Source organism: Mustela nivalis, assembly GCF_964662115.1.
Source record: "Mustela nivalis genome assembly, chromosome: 10".
Lineage (NCBI taxonomy): Eukaryota > Metazoa > Chordata > Mammalia > Carnivora > Mustelidae > Mustela > Mustela nivalis.
Window position 1 is genome coordinate 34,908,808 of NC_139029.1, and position 7,484 is coordinate 34,916,291.

The following is a 7,484-nucleotide window of genomic DNA, read 5'->3' on the forward strand; positions in this document are numbered from 1 at the left end:
GGCTGAAAGGAAGGTCCTGGATGCAAGCACCAGCTGGGGAAGAACCCCCTTTAGGAAGGCAGAATGTGCAATTACACCATAGGCAGAGGTCTTGGGGAGGCCTGTGTGTGACATACAGGGTCTGGGCTAAGAATGGCAGGGAGTAGGACAGGAGGAAAATCTGTGTTTAGAACCAACGAAACAATAATGTCTGGGTTGAGAGAGGCTGGTGGAGAAGGGCATAAAGGGCCTGAGAATAGGGTCCAGGGTCAGGAGGACCAGTACCCAAGCAATCACATAATGGGGCAGGGTTGGTCGACGAGAGAAGCAAGGGACTGGGAAGGGGTCCTGTGGGAGAGGTGCCATCAGTAATTTGCTGACTGGGGTCTGATATTCTTTCCCACTGGCCAATCCATTTCTCCACAGGGGTTCCTCCTAGTACTCTTGGAAAGCCAACCACTCCATGGCCTGAGACAATGGGACACATCCAGCCCTCCTGGGGTGCTGGCATCACAGAGCTGATTATTATCTCCCTTCCTGTCTCCTCCATCTTTCCTCCCCTTTTCTCTTTTGTCTTTCATTTATCTTCCTCCAAGAGAAAACACACACTCCATGCAACGTTAAGAAATTTATTTGAGGGAGGAGGAAAGAAGAGGAGGGTATGTGATGACAAATGGATATGCTGGTAAAAAACAGGAGAGAGCTGGAAACATGGACTCACAGCAGTCACATAGGGATTAAGCAGGCTGAATCATGGCTCCCAAAGAATCCATGTCCTGGAAGCTGAGATACGTCTGTATTATCTGAGTGCACCTGTCTAATCACAAAAGTCCTTATGGAAGAAAAGGTGATATGAAGACAGCAGCAGAAGGATACTGAAAGATGCTATTGGATTTGAAAAAGGAGGCTGCAGGAGCTAAAGATCACAAAGAATGCAGCTTGATACTGGAACAGGCAGAGAAAGGGATTCTTTCTTGGAGACTAGTGGTAGTGTGACCACCAATACCTTGGCTGTGGTCCAGCAAAATCCATTTTAGACTTCTATCTCTAGAACTATAAGAGAACAGACTGGTTTATTCTAAGACATCGAGGCTATGATAGGTTATTATAGCAACCACACACAAATAATATAGAGACAATCAAATAGGCATAAAAAGAAAAAGACATGTAGAGGACAGGCAGGCTGGGAAACAGGCAGGTATTAAGTTCAGTGGGTGGTCAGATTCAGGCGGTAGGAGAAGGGTAACAGATAAGTAAATAGGATATCTGGGGAAGGGTGAGGTGGAGAAGGACAGACAGTCCGATGCACAAGAGGAGGAGAACAGGAGGCTGGCAGTGGGCAGAGTGAAAGGAGGAAATGGGCAGAGGACAGCAGACAGGAGAGAATGACAGGAAGACACGATGGCAGGCAGGAGGCCTCGGGCCTCATCCTTGTCCCCACAAGGGTTAGAGGAGCTTCCTGAGATGCAGGTGGATCCCATTCTTGGACATCAACACAATTCTTGGAGTGGGAACAGGGACCCTGAAAGGATCTGTTGCCAACTCAAAGCAGAGCAGGGTTAGGGTCACCGCTACCTTCATCTCATTCATGCAAACTGTTTCCCAATGCAGTTCCTGGGTCAGGGAAGGAAAAGGAAATGAGAAGTGGCATCAAACCTCCTGCCAGGAACAGCACATTCAGGGCCCTCCTGCATGGGCCCAGCCTGGATCCATTTTCCTCAAGACACACACACATCTTTATGCCTACCTAGCCTTGCTTGTTTCACTCTCTTCCCTTGACCTTTGACAAAACCTACACTCTTCCAGGATTAGCTCCTATTCCTATCTGTGCTCTCAGCAGGCCTGAAATCCCGTTACAAGAAGGTCAGCACCTTGAACCAAGTCAAGTGATCAGTAAGACAGTTAATTATTAAGTTGTTCACTCTCTGCTCATGCCATTTCAGGTTTCACAATGTGAAGAGCAGGATAGGGCACCACAGGGCCATCCTTCAGGCCCTAGCCATCTAGAGTACACAGGGGTCCAGATCCTCAGAGAAAGGACAAGGGAGTTGGGTAAGGAACTCAGAATGGCAACAAGGGAAGCTTCTGCAGGGGCAGAGCCTTAGTGACACTCGACCTGCTGCACCATCTTCCTCGGTCCCTCAGTCAACAAGCTGCTGTAGCTTTCCAATTCTACTGCAGAAATGTCTCTGCTGCCCTTCCTCAACCTCCCCACACAGACTTTTCTGTCTCCTGCCTCCATTCCCTCTTCTGATGCCGTGGCCCAGCTCTGAGCCTCCTATGCCCTCCATCATAGGTACAACATATCCACATGCCTCAGCTGATATCAAAGTCCTCTCTAGGTTGTTGGCTCACTTGTCACCTGTTCAACTCCCCTCCTCCCAGCTCAGCTCCTGCTGCGGAGATCCCAGAGAATGCCCTCCCTCCACCTCTGCCTGCCACATGCTCAAGGCTAAGGGCAATGCCAGCCTGCCTTCACTCCCACCCCTGCTCATTGTGCCTCTTCATTCCTGTACATCACCCCAATACTTTACTCAAGGACACATCACTTTCCAGAGTAGGACAGTGCCAGGAAAATGGAGCTTCCTACAGAGGGGTCAATTAGGAAATGAATGAAAGAAAGGAAGAAAGGAAGGAGGGAAGGAAGGAAAGAAAGAAAGAAGAAAGGAAAGAAGGAAGGAAGGAAGGAAGGAAGGAAGGAAGGTCGGTCTCTTTCTCAAGTGGAGGCATTTGTTTCTTGACTGTGAACTCCTGGAGCCAAGGGCACTATGCCATCTCATAGCAGAGGACTTGGCACACAGAGACAGACTTGATAGACAGTATTATAACTGAATGATGTCTCTTGAACTGAAAAAGAATCTCACCCTGAATGGAATAAAATATGAGTAACCATTACTTCTGAGCTAGGAACTGAGCTGTCTACCCCTCTCCTATCTTTACTGGCAGCCACATGATTTGCACCAATGTCTAGGAGGAAGGACGCAATCCCAGGGAGAAACAAATCCTGGAGCCAGTATCTGGAAGCACAATTTGCTTAAAGATGTTATGTGAAATTGGGTTCACTCTGTATGTGAAGGATTGTCAGATTTCTGAATTTGGAAAAAAAATGGTTTTCTAGTAACTGCTTACAACATTTCCTGCAGTTACTATTTATAGGACACTCTCAGCAGCACTGGAGGATTTCACAGCAGCCACGCTGGACAATAGTTATCCTACTGAACAGCTACTTCATATGTGCTTTACATTTTACACACCAGGTAACGTTCAAATGCCAAGTGTCATATATATACAACAGATTGGATTTTCTCCCAAATGCAATTTAATGTCCTCATTTTTATATATTTGCCCATTTGGATGTCTGGACTCTAAGTGTCATATTAAGGTATATAGAGCCCAGATCATATGTAGTGTTTGGACACCTGGGAAAATTGTCAAGTGTACATGACCAGTACCATAGAGTCAATAATTCATTTGGTTGGTGAAAATATAGCGACAGCACAGATTAGTCGAGTACTTTATGAAGCCCCTTAGAGACTGTAGGAAACTTTCCTGTGTATGGCTGAAATATTTGAGGCATGCAGGAAGCTGAGTATGGAAACACATGCAATGTAGTCAATGGTGCCGTGTGGAGGCAGAATGGGGAGTTGAGTAGAAAAGGCTGGTTTGAGATTGTGTGCAACGACAACTTTTGAGTCCATCCTGTCTTTGACTTTGACAAAACTTGAAAATTACATGTGAGAAAATCTAATTCTGTAAAGTCATACTCACAAAATGAAGAACTCACAAGAATACCCTGAGCTATGGAACACCCACTGATACTGAATTGTGGATGGAGATTGTGTAAGAGCAATGGGTCAAAGTCTCCATGGCATTCAGTGATTACCAACTTTCTTTGCATAGAGACACATACCTCTTTCCCAGCACTCCAACATGCCAGGACATATCTACAGAAACCCACATAAATGTAGCAAGTCACAAACATCAAGTATGTACCCCCCAAATAGCCCCTGCCTCCTCCCATTCTGGTACAAGTGCCTCACCTTGATCCTCCTGAGAAGGGCAGGAAAGCATGGCTGTGTTGAGAGGAACCCAATGCAAACCGGGAAGGGTCAAACACCTGCAGAGGGATCACCAGGGCCAGGACAGGTGTGTTCAAGCCCTTCCTTCCAATCATCCAAGGGACAGCACACCCGGAGGTGGGCCAGGAAGAGGGTTTGATCTGGAGAGGTCATCCCACCTCCTCCTCTCAAGGTCATCATACCTCTGGGTTTGGCCACACCTTTGGGTTGTGGTGAAGGGCATAAAAGGAGAGCGTCACTAAGAATCCTGTGGGGCAGAAGAGAGAAGCCTGGACATACATGCTAGTGGGGCCAAGGTGCACCCACATACAGCTTGCAGCCACCGTGAGAGCCTTTCTCATCACTGTGAATGGAATGACAGTATTGCAGGAGAGGTGGGGCAGATATAGCATAACAGGTACACATGTGTGCACAGGTTAGTAGATTAACCAAGACCAGGCCAAAGCAGGGAAGAACTGGAGGCTTACATTTTGGAGCAACTCACGGGACAACCCACATCAAATACCATCCATGAGCCCTTGGGGAATATACATCAGTTTTTCCATCCTCACAACAACCCTCCAGTGAAGGCTCAGAACTCTTTTGTTCCCATGAAGCTCCTGAGCCTCAGAGAGGCTGAGCACCTTGCTCTGAGCACCCAGCTAGGATGTGGCAGGACGACAGGGATCTCAGATCTGGTCATCAGCTATTCTCTGCCACCATCCTGAAGCCTCCCTGGAGACTGGACCATCTGAGCCATGATGGTGAATTCTCTGATGTTTCTCATTAGCCTATACCCTATAAGGAAAGACCTCCTATCCCCCTGCTCTGTCTGATGGTCTCTCAGACACTCATATATCAAAGAATGAGAATATTGGGGGCCTGGGTGGCTCAGTGGGTTAAGCCGCTGCCTTTGGCTCAGGTCATGATCTCAGGGTCCTGGGATCGAGTCCCGCATCGGGCTCTCTGCTCAGCAGGGAGCCTGCTTCCCTCTCTCTCTCTGCCTGCCTCTCCATCTACTTGTGATTTCTCTCTGTCAAATAAAAAAATGAAATCTTAAAAAAAAAAGAATGAGAATATTAAAGCAAAACCCAAAGCTGCATTCAGGGGCTGACATGTATTTATTTCTTGGATTAAACACTGTGGGAAGCATACCATATACCTCATCTGACAAACAAAGGAAATATTGGTTTTATTGAGGGAGAAATGTCTCTGAAAGACATGCACCAACTGCCCAGAACATGTGGATTTCTCGCACATGTTCCCGTCTAGTGTTTATGGAGGGAGAGTGGGGAAGTTCACACCTTTGGGTAAGGAGCGTCCATCAGGGAAGCTGATGGGCTTGCTGAGCTCTCTGCAAACACCTGGATAGAGTCGCACATGGTGGTGTAGGGCATCTGGTCCAGGTGGTCCCTAAACAAAACTATCCTGAAGGGCGGGCAAAGCCCTGGCAGCCAGGGAATTCTCTACTTGAAGGGTTGCGCCTCCTGTCTCATGAGCACTCACCAGGTAATGGAGGCACCATCCCCCAGGAGGCTCTGGATCTCCTCCTGGCATTTCTGCTGATGCTCTGTGTGTGTGGCCAAAGCATAGAGGATCCAGGAGATGCCACTGGCTGTGGTGTCATGGCCCTCAAACATGAAGGTGTCCACTTCTGCACGGAGGTCCTTGTCGGAAAAGCTGCTCCCATTCTCCACCTGGGAAGACACGGAGTGAGGACAGGGTTTGAGTCCCTCCTCCACACTTGTAAGCAAAGCCTCAGGCCTTCCCTGCCACACTCACCTGGGCAAAGAGGAGGATGTCCAGGAAGTCCAAGTGCCTCTTGCTCCCGACCTTCTCCAGGTTTCCCTCCTCTTGCAGCTGAGCCTTCCTCAGCTTGATCACTTGGTCTGTCCAGAACAGTGTTCCCAGGCAGAGCTGAATGCTCTGAGTGCCCAGACACAGACACTCACAGTAGCCCCATTCAGAGTGCCTGGTGGATCAGGAGGAGTGTGGGAGTGGGTGTTTTTGTTGGGGAGGGAGCTCTAGCACCAGGTGCTTGCAGGTCATCACTCCCTCAACAGCAGGGCCCAAGGAGGCTCTACTTGAATGCAGGTAGGGGCTCTCATTCAGTCTTCACCCATGGGGTGACACATGTAGCTTCTTGCATAGCACCTGGTACCCTAACACCTGCACCAGAGGAGTACCCGGTTGGGTGTTTCCCAGGTCCTGGAAGGGCAGCCAGGGACAGGACTCAGCCTGAGGGTAAGGGGCCAGTCCCTTTGGGATGTGCCTGATGAAGGAGGGGAGCTTCCCAGAGGGCAGATACAACCTGTGTGTTGATGGGCAAGCTGGCAGGCCTGGTGATTCCAGTGGCCTTCAGGGGTCAGTCTGTAGATGATGTCTTTCCAGTAGAAAACATTCATCATCCGAGAAAACACCAGGTTGTTCAGGTCCCAAACGGCTTGAAGGTAGGACTGGGAGTTCCTGAAAGGGGAGGATGCAGAATGGACTGGATGGAGGGAGGCATGTGACCTGGAGTGTGGTGGGCCTGTGTATGGAGCATTCCTCAATCAATGGGACAGGAGACCCTAGGTGTTTGTCATGTCATTCTTACATCTTTGAGACCCTCAGCCCTTTATGAGGGACTTTGGTGTCCAGGTTTCTTCCTGTGACAGAGAGCAAGGTCTGTGCCTAATGAAGGCTTGGCGCAGGCTAAATCTGACTGTGGCCAGGGGCTCTCAGCAGAATGTGACTTTTTTGGCTGGTAAACATCCAAGCTGTGCTAACTGCCTTTCACCCTAATTGGTAAGAAATAAGACCCTGCAGCTAAGGATTTCATTGACCTATCTGCCTGTTGGTTGCCCTGGTAGCTGAAGGCACACTTCATAAAGGTGTCCAAAGTCATCAAGGAAATGTGTCCAAAGATCTCCAGAATGAGTTCTGGCTGAGGAGTTCCTCCCATTTGCCCTGTGGTAGAGGGACACATATATCTTTCTCTACTCCTCCAGAAGGCCCATAGTGACAAGGCTGGACTCTCTCTCTGCCTCTCCAGATATTCTGATGAGATGCCCTCACTTTCTAAAGCTGTTGTGTTTCATCAGTGTACGACTATATAGCCATTTGTTTGTAATCCAGTGAGTATTTTCTCAGAATGTAGTCTGAAAAAGTTAGTTAATTGTTATTTAATTAATCATGATCTCTTACCATCTGACTTAGGAAGAAGTTTAGTGGTAACCACCTTTTAGGAGATCAGAAAACATTGTTCCTCGGGGGACTAAGGGGCAACATTTTGTGTCTTAGGGTTGATGTACACATGAAAAACAGGTGAAGTCCCAATTTAGGGAGCAAGAGTCAAGGCAAAGGAAAGATCAAGGGGGTAAGACTGGGGTTTCTAAAGAAGGGATATCAGGGACTTCAGTTCCTCTCACTCAACAAATGTCAGCTGAGTAGTGAGTGAGAAATATA

At 48.3% G+C, this 7,484-nt stretch overlaps 1 pseudogene across 1 annotated transcript; it reads right to left on the reverse strand.

Annotated features, from left to right (window-relative positions):
• Nucleotides 1-1,541: 1,541 nt before the first annotated feature.
• LOC309842934 (cytochrome P450 4A11-like) lies at nucleotides 1,542-6,750 on the reverse strand (annotated as a pseudogene). Its single transcript, XR_014316528.1, has 6 exons — nucleotides 6,349-6,750; nucleotides 5,820-5,926; nucleotides 5,544-5,734; nucleotides 5,342-5,450; nucleotides 4,241-4,305; nucleotides 1,542-4,096 (listed from the first exon to the last, which is right to left on the reverse strand). The product of XR_014316528.1 is annotated as a cytochrome P450 4A11-like (transcript).
• Between the last annotated feature and the right edge of the window lie 734 nt (nucleotides 6,751-7,484).